This window comes from Artemia franciscana, chromosome 4 (genome assembly GCF_032884065.1).
Source record: "Artemia franciscana chromosome 4, ASM3288406v1, whole genome shotgun sequence".
NCBI classification, from domain to species: domain Eukaryota; kingdom Metazoa; phylum Arthropoda; class Branchiopoda; order Anostraca; family Artemiidae; genus Artemia; species Artemia franciscana.
This window is the reverse complement of record NC_088866.1, coordinates 38,041,468-38,060,606: the sequence shown is the minus strand read 5'-3', so window position 1 is coordinate 38,060,606 and position 19,139 is coordinate 38,041,468.

The window sequence follows — 19,139 nt, the reverse complement described above, 5'->3', positions numbered from 1 at the left end:
GGGGGCTTGGGGGGCGCGAAGCGCCCCCACCAGCTAGGTGTTTGGGTGGCGCGAAGCGCCACCCCAACAGCTAGTATGTATATATAAATAAACTTACATTAAATTGTGAGAATTAAAATTAAATAATGTTATTTAAATCTTTTTTAAAAACAGCTCTAGCATCCTTACTTCAACAAAGTTCAATGAGAACTGACAAAAAGAATGAAGTGAGAATATAAACTCATTCAAACTAAAGAGAACAAAGTGATTAAATGCAATTTCTCACAGCCAACCTTGCTTTTTTAGCAGGCTGTCTCAAAGGCCTTTTCGTAGCTGGTTCAGTACTATTATAAATCGGTTTAGTAAAATATTTTCTTTGATCGTTTTTAATTAAATTTGAGCATAAAGAATCTAGTGAGTATTCCCCTAAGTCCCTGTTCAAAGAATTATTATAATTTATTTTGAAATTAATTTCGATTGATTCTCAAACCACCTGTTTTATCCCAAAATCATTACTGATGAGTGAAGATTTTTCAAAAAGTATCTTGTGGGACGGATTATTAAATATTTGCCAACCTAAAGCAGAATCAAAGGAGTTGTTGGAACTATTTGAACCCCCTTTCAACTAAGCTGAACAGAATATCTATCTCAAAATTTTGATTCGGTGACTTTAAGGAAAAATGTGCGTGGGAGGGGGCATAGGGGCCTTCCAATATTTGTGCGTATGTATGGCAAACAAACCTCTTCAGGATTTGGGAATGCCTTCACCTAATCGTACCGCTGCTGTTTCGACATGTGTAGAATTGGATCGTGAACAAAGTTACAGTACGAGTGATCTATTGTCGTATGTGCAAAATAACATTTCCAAGTTAACGTCGGAACAAAAAGATATTTATGATACGATAATGCATTGTGTCGATAACAACGTTGGAGAAATTATCTTTTTGGATGCTCCAGGAGGTACTGGTAAAACGTGTGTGATAAAACTGATTCTGGCATCAATTCGATCAAAAAATGATAAAGCGTTGGCAATTGCGTCGTCCGGAATAGCCGCAACGTTGCTGCCTGGTGGAAGAACTGCTCATTCCGCTTTGAAATTGCCTCTGAATTTACATTCTACAGAAACCCCCAAGTGCAATATTTCCAAATCATCTGGGATGGGTAAAGTATTGCAGCAATGCAAACTTATTATTTGGGACGAGTGCACAATGGCACACAAAAAATCGCTCGAGGCTCTGGATCAATGTTTGAAAGATTTGCGAGGGAATTCAAAACCCTTTGGCAGCACATTAATATTGCTTGCGGGAGATTTCAGGCAAAATTCGAAACCCTTTGGCAGCACATTAATATTGCTTGCGGGAGATTTCAGGCAAACATTACCTATAATACCTAGATCAACCCCTGCAGACGAAATGTATGCTTGCCTGAAAAATTCTAATTTATGGGCACACGTAAAGACATTAAAATTAACTACAAATATGTGTGTCCGATTGCAAAACGATGACTCTGGTCAAACATTTTCAGATCAATTGCTGGCAAATGAAAACGGAAAGCTCCCAGTAGACTCAATTTCGGGACATATACAACTACCTGCTGAATTCTGTAATTTAGTGACGTCCAAAAATGAATTGATTGAAAAAGTATTTCCGAATATTCTAAACAATTATAAAAATAATAAATGGCTAAGTGAAAGAGCGATTCTTGCACCCAAAAATATAGACGTCCACGATATCAACAATATTGTTTTGACCAAGATTCGAGACCAGGCAGTCCTTTACAAGTCAGTCGAATCAGTTTTGGAACCAAATGAGGCGGTTAATTATCCATCTGAATTTTTAAATTTCCTAGATCTTTCAGGGTTTCCATCACACGTGCTACAACTAAAAATAGGCGTACCAATAATATTGTTACTTAACATAAACCCACCAAAGCTTGGCAATGGCACGCGACTTGCCGTAAAAAAAAAACAATGGAAAACGTAATAGAGGCAACAATCTTGACAGGGCCTTTGAGGGTGAGGCTGTCCTTATTCCTCGCATTCCCATGATTCCAACGGATCTGCCTTTTCAATTTAAAAGATTGCAATTCCCAATTCGATTAGCATTTGCAATCACCTTAAACAAAGCTCAAGGGCAATCATTAGAAAAATGCGTTATAGATCTTAATGCTGATTGTTTTTCCCATTGACAATTGTACGTTGCATGTTCGAGGGTCGGTAAACCTAACAATCTATTTATATGCAGCGACAATTGGACAGCGAAGAATGTTGTATATTCGCAAGTTTTACGCACATATAAAAACGAGTTGTGTGTATGCATGTTTGTTTGTTTGTAAAAAGAGCGTTTGCACATGACGTCATTATGAGTACATAAGGCTTTGTATATTCACAGACAATGGGAAATCCAAGAATGTTGTATATTCGCAAGTTTTACGTAGTTCAAAACACATATATAAATCTATCTATATTCATAGGTGGTACACAGGGACACAATTACAATGGCGCGTAACTAATATGGCGCGTAACGACTTACGCGCGTGGGGGGGCTTGGGGGGCGCGAAACGCCCCCACCAACTAGGTGTTGGGGTGGCGCGAAGCGCCACCCCAACAGCTAGTGTGTATATAAAAATAAACTTACATTAAATTGCGAGAATTAAAACTAAATAATGTCATTTAAAAACTTTTTTAAAAACAGCCCTAGCATCCTTACTTCAACGAAGTTCAATGAGGACTGACAAAAAGAATGAAGTGAGAATATAAACTCATTCAAACTAAAGAGAACAAAGTGATTAAATGCAATTTCTCACAGCCAACCTTGCTTTTTAGCAGGCTATCTCAAAGGCCTTTTCGTAGCTGGTTCAGTACTATTATAAATCGGTTTAGTAAAATATTTTCTTTGATCGTTTTTAATTAAATTTGAGTATAAAGAATTTAGTGAGTATTCCCCTAAGTCCCTGTTCAAAGAATTATTATTATTTATTTTGAGATTAATTTCGATTGATTCTCGAACCACCTGTTTTATCCCCAAATCATTACTGATGAGTGAAGATTTTTCAAAAAGTATCTTGTGGGACGGATTATTAAATATATGCCAACCTAAAGCAGAATCAAAGGAGTTGTTGGAACTATTTGAACCCCCTTTCAACTAAGCTGAACAGAATATCTATCTCAAAATTTTGATCCGGTGACTTTAAGGAAAAATGTGCGTGGGAGGGGGCATAGGTGCCTTCCAATTTGTTTGGTCACTTAAAGATGGCACTAGAGCTTTTAATTTTCATTTAATGAGCCCTCTCAGGACAATCTAGGACCACTGGGTCGATACGATCACCCCTGGGGAGAAAAACAAAAACAACAAATAAACACGCATCCGTGATCTGTCTTCTGGCAAAAAATACAAAATACTACATTTTTGTAGATAGGAGCTTGAAACTTCTACATCAGGTTTCTTTGATACGCTCAATGTGATGGTGTGATTATATTGACTTTTGTGGTTCGATTTAAGATTCTATGAATTTTAGGGGGTGCTTCCCCCTATTCTCTAAAATAAGACAAATTTTGTCAGGCTCGTAACTTTTTATGGGTAAGACTAGACTTGATCAAACTTATGTATTTAAAATAAGCATTAAAAAGTGACTCTTTTGATGTAACTATTGGTTTCAAAATTCCATTTTTTAGAGTTTCGGTTACTATTAAGCCGGGTTGCTCCTTACTACAGTTCGTTACCACAAACTGTTTGATATTATTTGACTTTATTTCTGTTCATCTTTGGTTTAATGTATCTCTATTCACTACTTTGAGAAAGATTTTTTTGCGGAAAAGTTTTTTTTGTGTGTTTACCCTAAAATGTGATTCTACTTCAAGGTCGTGCTGGTCCGATATATTTTGATGAATCGATGGAAAGATAGAGGCTTTGAAACTTTAATTTATGCACTAATGCAATTTTCCGAGTGTGATACGCATAGCCTTGAGAGTACGGGATGAGTATATGCACTGCACTCAAGCACGGATCCGGAGCCTTAATTAGGAGGAGCGGCAGTGCCAACACGTAAAGTGGAGCATCCCCCCCCTGTGTGATTTTGTTTAAAATAATTGAACTAAGGCCGGGTTTACTATCGATGTAACGTAACGCAGTGGGAGATCGACTAGATCTCTTTGCTGCTTGCGCAAGGTATTGGATAACTCTGTCGAGGTCGAGATTGAAACTAAATGTCGATGAGAAAAAGGGCGAGGAATAAGAAAAGTATAGTCATTTGGCTGTGAAAAAGACAAGTTTTGGTGAGGCTACAAAACTTATCCCAACCAAGGTGAAAAGTAGACACGGCAAAAGATTGGCAGAAGATAAATAGTGCATTTTGATGCAGTACACAACAAACTCTTGAGCCTGTTTGATTTTTGTCAAAATTGTTGTCTAAGAGACTAGAAGAGAACTGAATCAGGGTCACAATATAATGTCTAGACAAAAATGACAAGTGGGTAAAAGGGGATAAATGGTGCTAGTATACCTGGCCCTAGCAGCAGAAAATGCATCTTCCAAATAATGTAGCCACGCAAAGGATCTCGTTGATGATCGCCAGAAAGGATAGTTGGCCTTATGATGCCTCGTGACGGGTTCCTCGTGTTGGGAAAAATAAATATAACCGGTTGTCATGTCAAGGGCAAAGTCAAATATACTCACTTAACTATTGACATAGACATGGCAGAAGGAATTGGGAAGCGAATTTTTCGACTCCCGATTGGTAAGAGGCGACAAATGCTTCTTAAATCTCTTTACAGTGGGATGCAAAGCAATTCGGTATAAAGATATAACATTGACCCTTACAATAGATGACAAGCCAGTATCTTCATCACAACTGTAAGCCATTTCAAAGCCACCTAATGTGGCAGACATAAGATTGTTTTCAGATGAATTGGTATCATTGCCACGGTACTTCATATAAAGTTGTGTGGCTGCTAGTAAGGAGGCAAATATTTACAGTGTTGGTGAAGAAGGTAAAGTGGTGAGAATTTTTTCAAGTTCAGTGATGTAAATAAAATTATTTCATTTGAACGTATGTATTACGCACGCTGTGTCTGTGTCTCCGGGGAGCAGCGATAAGTGATCCCAAGCTTTGCATGCTTATACAGACCACTGCACTGTCACCGTCCAACCTTCTTATCTTGGGTCTGCACTCCCTTGGGCTTTCCCTAACAGCACAGAAACTTTTCAGTCCTGGGTTATAACACACACCGTCTTTGAACAATTTTACTGCATTGATTTGTTTCATTTTTTTTAGAAACTATCAATTTTTCAGTCCTTATTTTTCCTGTATAGTACTCAATAGTATATTTTAGGAAGGATTCTTAAAAAAATCGCTTGGGAGGTGTATCCGTGCTCGACTGCACTGTGCTCTGGTAATATTAAATTGAAGAAGAGGAACAGGCTATTTGGTGTAGAATAGCGTGAAAATCGAAGGACAGAGTACCAAATTATGACAATCTGTCAACTCAGTACACATGGTTTCATTAATGTCATTGATTAAAATAAATATTTTCTTAATATAAGCTGTATTTACATTGCACTATGAATAATTTTATTTCTCTTATATTATAAATTTATGAGCAAGTCTATAACAACAACAAAAAACATGTTCATATTCAATCAATCGATCGATCAATATTTAATAATTGAAATTCAAAATATACAAAACAATATTATGCCCCAACAGAGGGCAGAGCTCGTAAGACTGGGGCAGTACAAATGCATAGAAAAAAAACACAATGTCTCGTCATACTAATAATTCCAAAATGAGAAAAAAACTAAGACAAAAAAAAACATACAAGGTAGGAAATAATAGAGGAGGCCACCCCATTGTGAGAAAATATATCTATTTTATATGAAAGGTGGTCAGCATTACGGAAATTATAAAAATAGGTCCATATATATCAAGAGTCTGGAAAACAGTAACCAATTAGTAAACTAATGTTACCGACAGGATTTTGTATTTGGCAGAATTATGTAATGTTCTAAAGAAAATATGTTGCTAGAGAATATGATATTGTCTATAATATCTGTTGCCTTTTAGGAGAAAGTAAAACCTCTTATGAAAGAAAGTTAGTTGAGTATCCTAGTTATTAAGAGAAGCAACGCCAGGTAACTGGTAATGCACTCCTTTCAGGCAGACAATGTTAGATTTTTAAGATATCCTTGAGAGGAAATTATATAGTATTACACAAGTTCATGTACACCCTCATAAATTTTTTTTAGGGGGAATGGACAAACCTACAAAAGAATTTCCAGAAAGTAACAGTTTGAAAAAGGGATGTTGCTCGAAAAATATTGCTTTTTCCAAATTTAAAACATTTTCCACTTTTTGTATATTTTTTGGTTTTCTAAGGGGATGGAGTTAATGTCTCCCTGGCTTCTCCTTTCGATGTACCTGTGTGTAAATGTACTTGTATAGTAATGATGATTTCCAAAACTATTGGTAAAACGACTCAATTTATTTTATTTTTTTTCTTATTAGTATAGTTTATTTGAAAAAGATGGAAAAATTCGGATATCGATGGCCCACGCAAGATGCAGAGTTTAATCAAAGGGCTGTGTTAAGTGTTGCAAAAACAATAATATTTCGTGTCATAAGAAAAGGTGATCAAAGAATAAAGAGATAATAAGATAAAGAAATAAATATTAACATAAACACAAACTACAGCTTAGTTACTGATTAGGACGAAAGTTTAATCCCTCAATAAAAAAAAATTAAACCCCTGTGGAATATCCAACCAAAATTCCCGCCTAAGACTCAAAGCAATGAAAATAAATATAAAAAATTTTAGTTAAAATGCTGTTTATTTTTCCGAATCACATTTTTTTCATAATCATTTTCGCAGCTTCAAAATGTAAGCTTTATGACAATTGAATGACCCAATTTAGTTTTATTTCTAAGAAAATAATTTTGTTTTTAAGGGTAGATTTCAGTTGCTTTTTTAGTAATGAGAATTCTAAAAATACGTAGTGATTGGCGCAGCTACGGACTCTTCACCGGGTTTACAGACTTTTACCGCGAGTGAATTTCTGTCATACCAGACAAAAAAATTACTAAAATATACAAGACCATATACCATAAACGTGCAAGGAAAGGCTTAACTCTTTTCTCGGGCTAAGAGTACCTTGTATCTTTGTCACTCACAAGCCAGATCTTAAAGTGCTTCCAGTAATTAAGGATGTTTAAAAAGGCCATGGGAAGCGATATCAAATGAAATCCTTGGAATCTAAGGGTTTGGACCAGAACTCCAGTTGAACTAATTATAATTTATTATTTGTTATTACTTTAGTTCGAAGACAATAGATAACACAGATTTCAGACTTCAGAATTTATTATTTCACAAAACATACATCGCGAAATCAGCCAGGACTAAACAAACATGCCATTTGACCAAGGTCTAGTCCTGATCATTACACAGCTTCAATTAAAAAAATTACTATAAACAAAACTTACAACAACAAAGCATCGGCCGTAATGTAGGCAAAAAAAAACAAAAAAACCCAAAATTATAATTAATTGGTGCTAATTGAATTGCAAATTTAGCTTCAATATGAGCTCTTCTTACATAAAGTAAACATTTTAGGGATTGAATTTTACTGTTAACTGCCACTTTAGGCAGAGGTAACAACAAATAGTTAATGGCATCAATGATGATTGAGTTCTCGAACACGTCCCTTTTCAATGTTGTACAAGTGTTATTGCTTTTAAGCATAAGTTATCAACTAGATGAAACCAATTTTGAAGACATAACATAAAATTAAAAGCTCTTTTTGTCTGTTTATAGTTTTCTTAGTTTTTTGCACTGTTGTTTGTTTTTGTTTTTTGCGTGTTTACGTTTCCATCTTTGTCATAATTAATGTCTAAATATGTCTACTAAGAACTTCCATATGTAGAAGATCGTTGATCAATGGTTGACCCTACCCAGAGGTGCCATTAGCCAACATTTTGTCTCCAGCTCACTATCTTTGACGACCAAGATCAGGATCTCAATAAAATCCTGGCACTGCGAGCAGCAACGTTGGAGATATTTTTTTTTACCCTCTGATCGAACACAGTCATTAAAGGATGGAGTGGCTTAAAAACCCCAAAAATCTCTGGTCCCGGCCCACGCACTCTTGCTATTCATGAAGCAGGGGATTAGATAGGCCTACACATTTTATTTAAATGTGTTTCAAAATATTTTTACACACAGACGACACGACAATGACAATTCAAATGATTTGTTTTACGAGAAGTTTTTTTATGTAATCAGTCCTTTGCACGCTCCCCTTAGCTCTGAAAAAGATATGCTTACATACGTGCTTGACGGGTTGGAGCCTGTGAGGATTGGTCGCCATACCATCCTTCTAATCTGTTAAATTATACTCTAATATTGTTATTTCCCATCCTGCACTTGTTCTGGGACCTTTGCTTTTCCTTAGGTCAAATGATTTCAATGATTTATGGCGGATCGACTCCATTTTGATCTAATGCTATTTTTCTATCTTAAACAATGCTCAATATCTTTCTCCAGAATTGGTATTTTTTAGTGAGAAATTCCATGTATATACTTCTAAGCATGGCCAAAATTATATGCAGAGTATTGTTTCCGAAAATACCATTGGTAATCAAATAAAAAATAAACTGTCACATCGATTCTATTTTCCAAAAAGCTCTATTTCAAGATCAGAGAAATAAATGAGAACATGAATGGCATACAGTTTGAGACAGCTTAGTTATCTAAATTAAACATTCGAATCGGATTTTATTTATGTCATCTAATTTCTTCAAAAACTTAGTTTATAGTTTTTTTTCGAAAACAACCTCTGTTGACCCGACAAACTTTATTTTTGGCCTGATTACAGCCTCTAAAGCCAGCAATGATCAAGGAGGGTTAAATCGTTGTAATATGTATTTGTAAAAAAGATATTGCCTTTTTTATTACATAAGAAACTGTTCGCTGGTGCCGCTGTTTTTCATTAGAGTGCGTCCATATCTTGTTTTAAATACCCTTATCTTGAGACACAAAATTTGTTCATGTCACTCAGACATATGAATTCCTCATTGAGTCTTATTGACAGAATTGAGTTGACTAGCACTTGATGTATTAAGGTTTAGATAATTTTCTGGCAAGGTGTATGTCAAGGGCTCGTAGATTATTATGCATGGATTAATGTAAGATACCAAAAGCATTATGTTTCAATTGCCCAATTTTCCAACCCTCTCTGAGCCTTCAGATAAAAACTAAATGAGTTTTTGGGACTTGTCTAATTCTTCTTAATTTTCACCGTATATTTCAGTTTACACCTTTATTATTGGTCCTGAGGCGGGGGGGGAGTAGTCCTAGTAATGATCTCTTAAAAAAGGTACTTAAACTTTAAGTTTTGTTCCAATGAGCCCTCTCCTGGTCTTTTAGGACCCTTGGTTTGATGAAATTACCCCAGAGAAAATCTTAGACCATTGAAACGTACATTAACCACGCTTCCTACGGGGAAATCCTGCCAGACAACTTGATCCCTGCTGAAAATTTCCTCTGGACCATTCCGACGCAACATTCTCTCTATATGTAAAATTGCACATCCAAAGAGGAAGAAAGACAAATCAAAGGAATTCTTTATAAGAATTAGGGTAATTCTTCCCAAAGATTTTCTCTTCACTGAAAATACCCCAGACAATCTTCTCCCTTCCTATAGAAAACAGCCCGTGAAAAATGTCCGAATGATTCTTAATAATGATGGGCGGTGTTTACCCCCCCCCCCCGCGGAAAATCTCCCTCGGAAAATACCTCTCTGGAAAATACCCCCTCTCCTCTCCGTGGAGCATATAGGAAAAAAGAAAATGAAAGAGTCTAATAGAAAAAAATATATATATATTTTTCATGAAAAAGACTATCATAGGCAGTGCAGCGCAATAGCGCTACCTAAGTAAAGAACGACGTTGACATGGGTACAATATATTATTATTATTTTTTTTTTTAACCAGGGGACTTTGCATAGAAGGAGTTGTCATGGAAACATTAAAAAGGCCTCTTTCGATTTGAAATTGAGAGGGCTAGTGCCCATTCTAATAGTCGAAAGTGACTGGAGGGCAGATAGCTCCCCTCTCCTACGTCATTTATTTCTCCAAACTCTTCCAATCGAAATTACGAAATAGCCATATTGTTCAGCGTAGTTGACAGATCTGGAAATTATGTCTTTGAGGATGATACCCCCCCCCTTAGCCCTCAAGGAAAGAGTTGTAAGCTATATTCTGGGAGCATAAAAGGTTCTTATAGAAAGCATCGTCGCAAAAACTTTGAAGGGTGCTCATTGGATTTGTAGTCAGCATTCTAGTGCCCTTTTAAGAGTGAAAAAGATCTGAGGGCAGGTATCCAACCTCTTCAAACACACACATCGTATTTTTTCGAAATGCACCTAATAGAGATATTAAGATAGCCATTTTATACAAAATAGTCTAAATATAACAAGGCTTTTGGGGTCGAAACACACCCCCAGAGATTGAGGCCAATGGTTCTAAGTTATGCCCCGGGGGTATTAAGTTTTTTTTGGAAGGGATGGATGTTTAGCTTTAGAGGAGACTTATTTGGTTGAAAACGAGAAGTTCTAGTTCCCAAGGAATAAATGGGTTCCCTAATGATTTTGTATTTAGGGAAGGATGGAGAAACATCAAAGGGTGCATTTTAATACAAAAACATCCCAGCTCTCATTGAGCCTTCAGATAAATTAAATAAAAAAAAAACAAGTTTTTTTAACTGGAAGTAAAGAGCGACATTAAAACTTAAAACGCACAGAAATTACTTCGTATATGAAAGAGGCTGCTACCTCATCAACGCCCCGTTCTTTACGCTAAAGTTTGACTCTTTCTCTCAATTCTTCTTTTTAAAACAGTAAAAAATTTTAGCGTAAAGAGCGGGGCGTTGATGAGGTAGCAGCCTCTTTCATATACGAAGTAATTTCTGTGCGTTTTAAGTTTTAATGTCGCTCCTTACTTCCAGTTAAAAAAAACTTGTTTTTTTTTATTTAATTTCTGAACGTTTTTGAATCAATGCATGTTTTGATTTTGGCTCTCCGCAGAGGAATAATCAAAACGAAATTTGCATATTTTTTTTTTTTTTTGCTAAATAGCTTTCTCGTAATTTTGATCGAATGATTTTGAGAAAAAAAAGCGGGGGACGAAACCTAGTTGCCCTCCGATTTTTTGGTTAATTAAAAAAGCAACTAGAACTTTTAATTTTTTACGAATATTTTTATTGGTAAAAGATTTACGTAACTTATAAATTAGCTTACGTAAAGAACTTTTGTATTCTCATGTTTTTATTACATATATGAGGGGATTCGCCCCATCGTCAGTACCTCGCTCTTCACACTAAAGCTTAAATTTTATCCCAATTCATTAAGAATGACCCCTGAATCACAAAAGCCGTAGAATAAATAGTTGAAATTACTAAAAATACTTTAGCGTAAAGAGCGAGGTATTAGAAGGAGGTGAGCCCCTCATATGGGTAATAATTTCTGTTTGTTTTAAGTTTTATTGCTGTTCCTTACTTCCAGCTGAAAAAGCTTTTTCACATATATTTTTTAATTGTTTTTTTTTTAAATAATGCTAGTAAATCCTGCTCTCCCTTCATGGAAATTTTCTTCTCCCATGACAAATTCTCGATGGAAAGTTCCCCCAGAATATCCCTCTCTTCTCAACCCCTCCCCCCAACCAAAAAAATCCTCCTAAAAACGCCTGTATACTTCCCAATAACCATTACTATATGTAAGCACAGGTCAAAGTTTGTAACTTGTTGCCCCTCCCACGGGGACTGTGGGGAGTAATTCGTCCCCAAAGATATAGTTATAAGTTTTTTCGACTAGACTGAATAAAATGGCTATCTCAGAATTTTGATCCGTTCACTTTGGGAAAATAATTAGCTTGGGAAGGGGCCTAGGTGCCCTCCAATTTTTTTGGTCACTTAAAAAGGACACTAGAACCTTTCATTTCCGTTAGAATGAGCCCTCTTGCAACACTCTAGGACAACTGGGTCAATACGATCACCCCTGGGAAAAAAACAAAAAAAAAACAAAAAAAAAACAAAAAAACAAATAAACACGCATCCGTGATCTGCCTTGTGGCAAAAAATACAAAATTCCACATTTTTGTAGATAGGAGATCGAAACTTCTACAGTAGGGTTCTCTGATACGCTGAATCTGATGGTGTGTTTTTCGTTAAGATTCCATGACTTTTAGGGGGTGTTTCCCCCTATTTTCTAAAATAACACAAATTTTCTCAGGCTCGTAACTTTTGATGGGCAAGTCTAAACTTGATGAAACTTATATATTTAAAATTCTTTTGATGTAGCTATTGGTATCAAAATTCCATTTTTTAGAGTTTTGGTTACTATTGAGCCGGGTCGCTCCTTACTACAGTTTGTTTACCACGAACTGTTTGATACAGAATTAGTCCTAAGGGAAAGACGAGGGGAGGGTGGAGGTAGAAATCGATATATAATCCTAAGAGTTTAACCAGGACATTTTTTGGGGGGAGGGGTTATTTATTATGGGGAGTAGTAAAATAAAAACTTTAAGAACGCATCAAAAGGTGAAATTGATATTTCATCCTTCTTGAATAATGGGAAAATTTCTAGTCTAGGCCAGTTTGATTGACAGGCCATCACTGTAGGCAGTGTTTTAATATTGTACTTATGTGCTTATGTTTTTTTTCATATACAATGTAGGCTAGCTGACAGAAAACAACAAGTTCGGCAGTTTTTTATGTTGTGAGAGTTTGCTTGTTCATAAAGTTCTATTTTACTCTACGAAAGTAAAGAGTAAATATCAAAATTTCGATTGGACGATTTTGAGAAAAAAGGGCGTGGGAGGGGGCCTAGTTGCCCTCTAATTTTTTTGGTCCCTTAAAAATGGGCTCTAGAACTTTTGATGTACGTTCGAACGAGCCCTCTTGTAATATTCTAGACTCACCGGGTCGATACGATCATACCTAGGAAAAATAAACAAAAAACTAACGAATAAACATGCATCCATGATCTTTCTTCCGGCAAAAAATAAAAAAAAATTCACATTTTTTCAGATAGTAGCTTGAAACCTCTAGAGCAGGGTTTTCTGATACGCTTAATCTGATGGTGTGATTTTCATTAAGATTCTATGATTTTTAGGGGGTGTTCCCCTTGTTTCGAAAATCAGATAAATTTTCTCAGGCTCGTAAACTTTGATGGGTAAAACTAAACTTAATGAAACTTGTATATTTAACACCAGCATAAAAATCCGATTCTTTTGAAATATCTGTTGGTATCAAAATCTTGTTTTTAGAGTTTCGGTTACTATTGAGCCGGGCTGCTCTTTACTTACAATTTGTTGCCGCGAACTGTTTGATAGCATTAAATAAAAGAACCAGCTTTTTATTTCGAATATGTATTTATTTCGAGTTTGAACTGGACGATTCATAGTTGTTAGTGCATAAAAAGTTGGTATAGTTATAGAAAAAGAAGTAAAACAACTTAAAGAGGAGGCAATCGCGAGAAATTACGCCTTCAAATTTACCATTTGACGTCACCATTGATAACAAATTAAAATTCAGTCACCATGCCAAGAAATGTGCTGCTGGTGCTAATTCAGCTCTGGGGCTGATTTAGCATACCCTTTCCAGTTGTTAACCAAAAGTCATTAGTCTTCTGTATAAGCAACTAGTTTGACCTGAGCTTGAAGTTGGATTGTCTCCAGCCTCCCTGTATTTTGAAAAAGATATAATAGTCTTGGAAGATGTGCCACCAAAGTGGTATCTGGCATGCATGAGCTTTCTTACCCTGTAAAGCTATCTAAGCTGAAACTTCCAACACTTTTGTACATGAGAAATATAGGTGATACCATTCTAACCTACATGCTAATGAAGGCAAGCACTCTCTTACCATTATTTCCATTTGTTGGTCCAGATTTAAGAACCAGAGGCCATTGGCTGAAACTTGTTAAGCAGTCCACCTAACCAGAGTTACTCAATTCTAAATACCGGTGAACTGATATCTGAAGCCATTATTTCCAATTGTTGTGATTTAAATCACAACAATTGTTGGGATTTAAGAACCAGAGGCCATTGGCTGAATCTTGTTAAGCAGTCCACCTAACCAGAGTTACTCAGTTCTAAATACCGTTGAGCTGATATCTGAAACCACGATAATTAGAAATGTTTAATATTGTATTTTCCCCCAGAACGGATGTATGTTTTTTTTTTACCGGGAGTGACAGTATTGACCCTGTTAATTAAATTAAATTATTAATCGATATTACTTAGTAATGCTCAACACTTACAGCCTTTCTTAATAACGCGCAACACTAGAATTTCTTATCTGATTTTCTTAATTTAAGTTTTCTTAATTTAAGTTCCAATTCTTTACTTTGAACCAATTACTTTGAAACTACTTTACTTTTTATAATTATAGAGTCTGAATGCGTTAAATATACCAGTATTTGAAAAGTGAGTTAAAAAATGTTGATATTGTTAAATAACGTGGGTGCTCAATAAAGCGAAATGCTAAAAGTTCCCATCTATTTTACATAAGTAAGCTATTGTTTTGTATATATTTTGTAATTACTTTAATTCTTTTCATTTTTATATACTTCATTTCACTTGACATACGTTTTTCATTATCTTTAAAAAACATTTTTCTATAAGCTTTGCAATGCGTCAAAACCCAGACAGAGACCATTGAAATATTGACTTTTTTTCAAAGAGTTCGTGGTAACGAACTGTAGTAAGGAGCGACCCTGCTCAATAGTCAACGAAACTCTAAAAAACTAATAATTTTGATACTAATAGATACATCAAAAGAATCGGATTTTTATGCTGATTTGATAATATATTTATGATAATATATTTTAACTATAACTTTTAATTATAGATAATATATTTTCTGATGAATAGATAAATTTCATCAAATTTAGTCTTACCCATCAAAAGTTACAAGCCTGAGAAAATTTGCTTTAGTTTAGAAAATAGGAGAAACACCCCCCTATAAGGGAGGTGTTTCGACGAAAATCGACGAAAATCATACCATCGCATTCAGCATACCAGAGAACCCTACTGTAGAAGTTTCAAGCTCCTATCTACAAAAATGTAGAATTCTTTTTTTAAGGCCTATCACGGGTGCGTGTTTATTTACTTTTTTCCCAAGGTTGATCGTATCGACCCAGTGGTCCCAGAATGTCGCGAGAAGACTCATTCTGTCAGAAATTAAAAGTTCTAATGCCAATTTTAAGTGATCGAAAAAATAAGAGGGCACCTAGGCCCCCTCCCACGCTAATATTTTCCAAAGTCAACCAATCAAAATTTTGAGATAGCCATTTTGTTCAGCATAGTCGAAAAACCTAATAAATATGTCTTTGGGGACGACTTACTCCCTCACAGTCCCCGGGGGATTGGCTGCAAGTCACAAACTTTGACCAGTTTTCACATATGGTAATGGTTATTGGGAAGTGTACAAATGTTTTCAAGGGGATTTTTTTGGTTGGCGGGGGTTTAGGGTAGGGGGTATATGGGAGGATATTTCCATGGAGGAATTTGTCATGTGAAAAGATAATTCCCAAGAATGAAGCGCAGGGGTTTCTAGTATTATTTAAAACAACAAAATAATGGAAAAACAGATATGAAAAAGTTTTTTCAACTGAAAGTAAGGAGCAGCATTAAAGCTTAAAACGAACTGAAATGATTGTGCATATGAGGGGTTCATCTCCTCGTAAATAGCTCGCTCTTTACGCTAAAGTATTTTTAGTAATTTCAACTATTTATTCTACGGCCTTTGTGATTCAGGGGTCATTCTTAAGGAACTGGGACAAAATTTAAGCTTTAGTGTAAAGAAGGAGGCATTAACGAGGGGCAAAACCCCTCATATACGTAATAAAATATACGAATATAGAAGTTCGTTACAAAAGTTAATTCGTAAGTTACGTATATTTTTGACAAATAAAAATGTTCGTCAAAAACTGAAAGTTCTAGTTATCCTTTTAAGTAACCAAGAGATTGGAGGCAACTAGGCCCCCTCTCCTACTCTATTTTTCTCCAAATCGTCCGATCAAAATAGAGAAAGCCACTTAGCCAAAAAAAAATGCAAATTTCGTTTTAATTATTCTATATTAATTCAGAAACGTTCAGAAATTAAATAAAAAAAACATTTTTTTAACTGAAAGCAAGGAGCAACGAAGAGAAATTACTCGGTATATGAAAGGGGCTGCTCCTTCCTCAACACCCACTTTTTACGCTAAAGTTTGACTCCTTCTCTCAAATCTACTTTTTAAAACAGTTAAAAAAAACTTTGGCGTAAAGAGTGGGGCGTTGAGGAGGGAACAGCCTCTTTCATACACGGAGTAATTTCTGTTCGTTTCAGGTTTTCATGTCGCTCCTTTCTTTCAGTTAAAAAAAAAACCTGTTTTTCTGTTTAATCCGTTTCAAGGTGTGTGATTAAACAAATAAAAAAAAAAAAATCTTCTAAAAGTAGTGAGCAACTTTAAAAATTAAAATGAACAGTTTTTTAGTGCTTTGAAAAACCTTTTTCCAATTCTATGACTCCTGTGTTCCAGTAAATATTATCAAAAAATTGACAAAAAGTCGAACTTCAGAGTAAAAAGCAAGGAGTGAAGGAGGAGACAATCCCCTTCAGATAAAGAATAATGTCTGTTCCTTTTAGGTCAAAGCTGCTTCTTACTTTCAGTCGAAAAAAATAGTCGCTTTTTTTTACTTGAATTTCGGATTGTTCTCCAAATCATGCCCAGGTCTAACTAAAATATGCGCGGGGTATTGGCCCCTTAAACGCCTGTCTTATTGCTGCTACAATGTATATACCGATAATTGTAAATTGATTACTGGCGCCCTACTTTTCCAAAGCTTCTTACAATGTTATCTGCCTAAATTGATAGGGTAATTCAAGCCCCTTAAACGCCTGTCTTATTGCTGCTACAGTGTATATACCAATAATTGTAAATTGATTACTAGCGCCCTACTTTTCCAAAGCTTCTTACAATATTATCTGCCTAAATTGATAGGGTAAGTCAAGCCTACATTTTAGTCCTTCACTAACCAAACAAATAAATCTCCTTGGACCCCTGTTTACGAATTATGACCTCCATTTTTTTTTTTTTTTTTTTTTTTTTTTTTTTTTTTTTTTTTTGTCGCGCCGACGTAGAACCTTGTCGAGTTTCCCATGGACCCCTGAGGGTCCATCTGGACCACTTTCGGAATCACTGATTTGGATCATCAATTTTACAAGCCAGACCAGATTTTAGGAACGGGTACCTAAAAGGCATGCAGACCATGGAAGACTATTGCGTAAGTAAGGGGGGTTTGCGTTTAAGCCCCCTTAAAATCCTCAATTTGCCCTAATTTCTATATACCTCCTATGTAAATTGTCAAATAAATGTTTTTTGTTTCATCATTTAGGCTCCCAAAAGAAAATTCCTACGTACAACCCTGTTGGGAGGTGCATAGAACAAGCAACCTTCAACATTAACGTTGTTGATGTGGTCCCCTCTGCTACCTTTAAGTCTCACACCTCCCACTGCTATTGATCAAAAGTATGTATATAAAAAAGAATTAATATGGTACTGAAGTATAAAATTTAACACCAAGTTGTTAATTGGATACTTTCTTGTTCAAATGTTAGTTAATTAAGATTTACACACATTCGGCGTAAAATCTATCCAAATACGGGTAGGGAGTCTCTTTTTACTCCATTTTTGTCCAACTCAGACAGGCAATTAACTCAAGTAATGAAATGTATTCTAGCTTATGCTAGTCACAGTACTGGTATATTTCCGTAGATGGTAATAGGGTATCTGGCAGAAATAGCGAAACCTAGAACTAACAACTTTCTTTAGCATAAATTTGAAGTGAAGCATAAATCTATATGCTCTTTAATAGCTTAACAAGACTTCGGTGGCTTCTAATTGTTAAGTAAGGACAAGGGTTGGTTTGTTATACTAGAATAGTGCATAAATTGGATGGCAGTTTAAGTAAAATATAGCTCTATGTATTAGTGAAGTGCGTAGCCATTTTTTGTTTTGGAGTGGCTCCCATATGCAATGAGCAGAATCCGTTTCACAGATCAAAAGGGAAATCCCTTGGGAAAATTCCAAATTAATAACCAGAGGTTTTTGGACCTTTGTTTTCTTTTCAGGCTCATTGCTTGTCTTTGTTGTTGTGATTTCCTGCTTTCGTTAGTTTTTATCTTTACCATCATTTTTGTAAGTTTGCTTCTTCGTCTTTTTGTCTCGTTTTCTTTTGTTGCTGTTACTTAACTATCTTTTTTAACGAGATTGTATAATGTGTAAAAGATAAATTATAATTTAATTAAAAATAATTGGACAAGTTCTTTGATGCTCGGGGTGGCCGGTAAACCGAAGTTCTTTTTTTATCGTTTTAGCATATCATATTTCTCTCTCTCTCTAATACTCATTAGTATTATCATTAGCATTATTTATTCGCATTAAATAAAGAAAATGATGTGAAGGACCGTCACCTCCAAAGTCGAAACTTACAACGAGTACGAGTTCAAACGAGAGGTGACGACAGCTCAACTCTTCCAACTGTAAAGGCTACGATGACGTATTTAGTGGAAAGAATAAACACTTCGAGCAATTCTAGCATTTGTTCCAAGATCAGAATTAAATGGAAGACCCCATTTAACTAAAGAGTAAAGTAGAATTATATATTTGGTGGAATGGGCAATGTTCTCCCTCTATTGAGAATTTGTGCTCACTCTATATTGTTACTAAGAACACTTTAATTTTATATCTACTCTTCTAGTTTCCCGAAAAAAAATTAAAAATTAAGAAAAATAGCGATTTTATCCATTCGGCTTTTCAACAGAAAAAAAATATGTAGACTCACTCGACCCAAGATATATGGGCAAGATATATGGGCAAGATATATGGGCTACATGGGCACCTGTAGAAACCTAGGAAAGGTTAACAGGATGGGTGTGCAGAAGCACAGGATGGCTGGACCCCATCCCCGTAATTCCTGGATGAAGAGTCATGAAACGCAGACCAGCTTCGCCGGTAGGAACTTTAAAGTCCAATGGCGTATTCTCTAATTTAATTTACTTAGCTTTTGGAACATTTATTATTAGAAATTTGCTTATTATCTGTATAAAATATATGAATATGTGGATTTG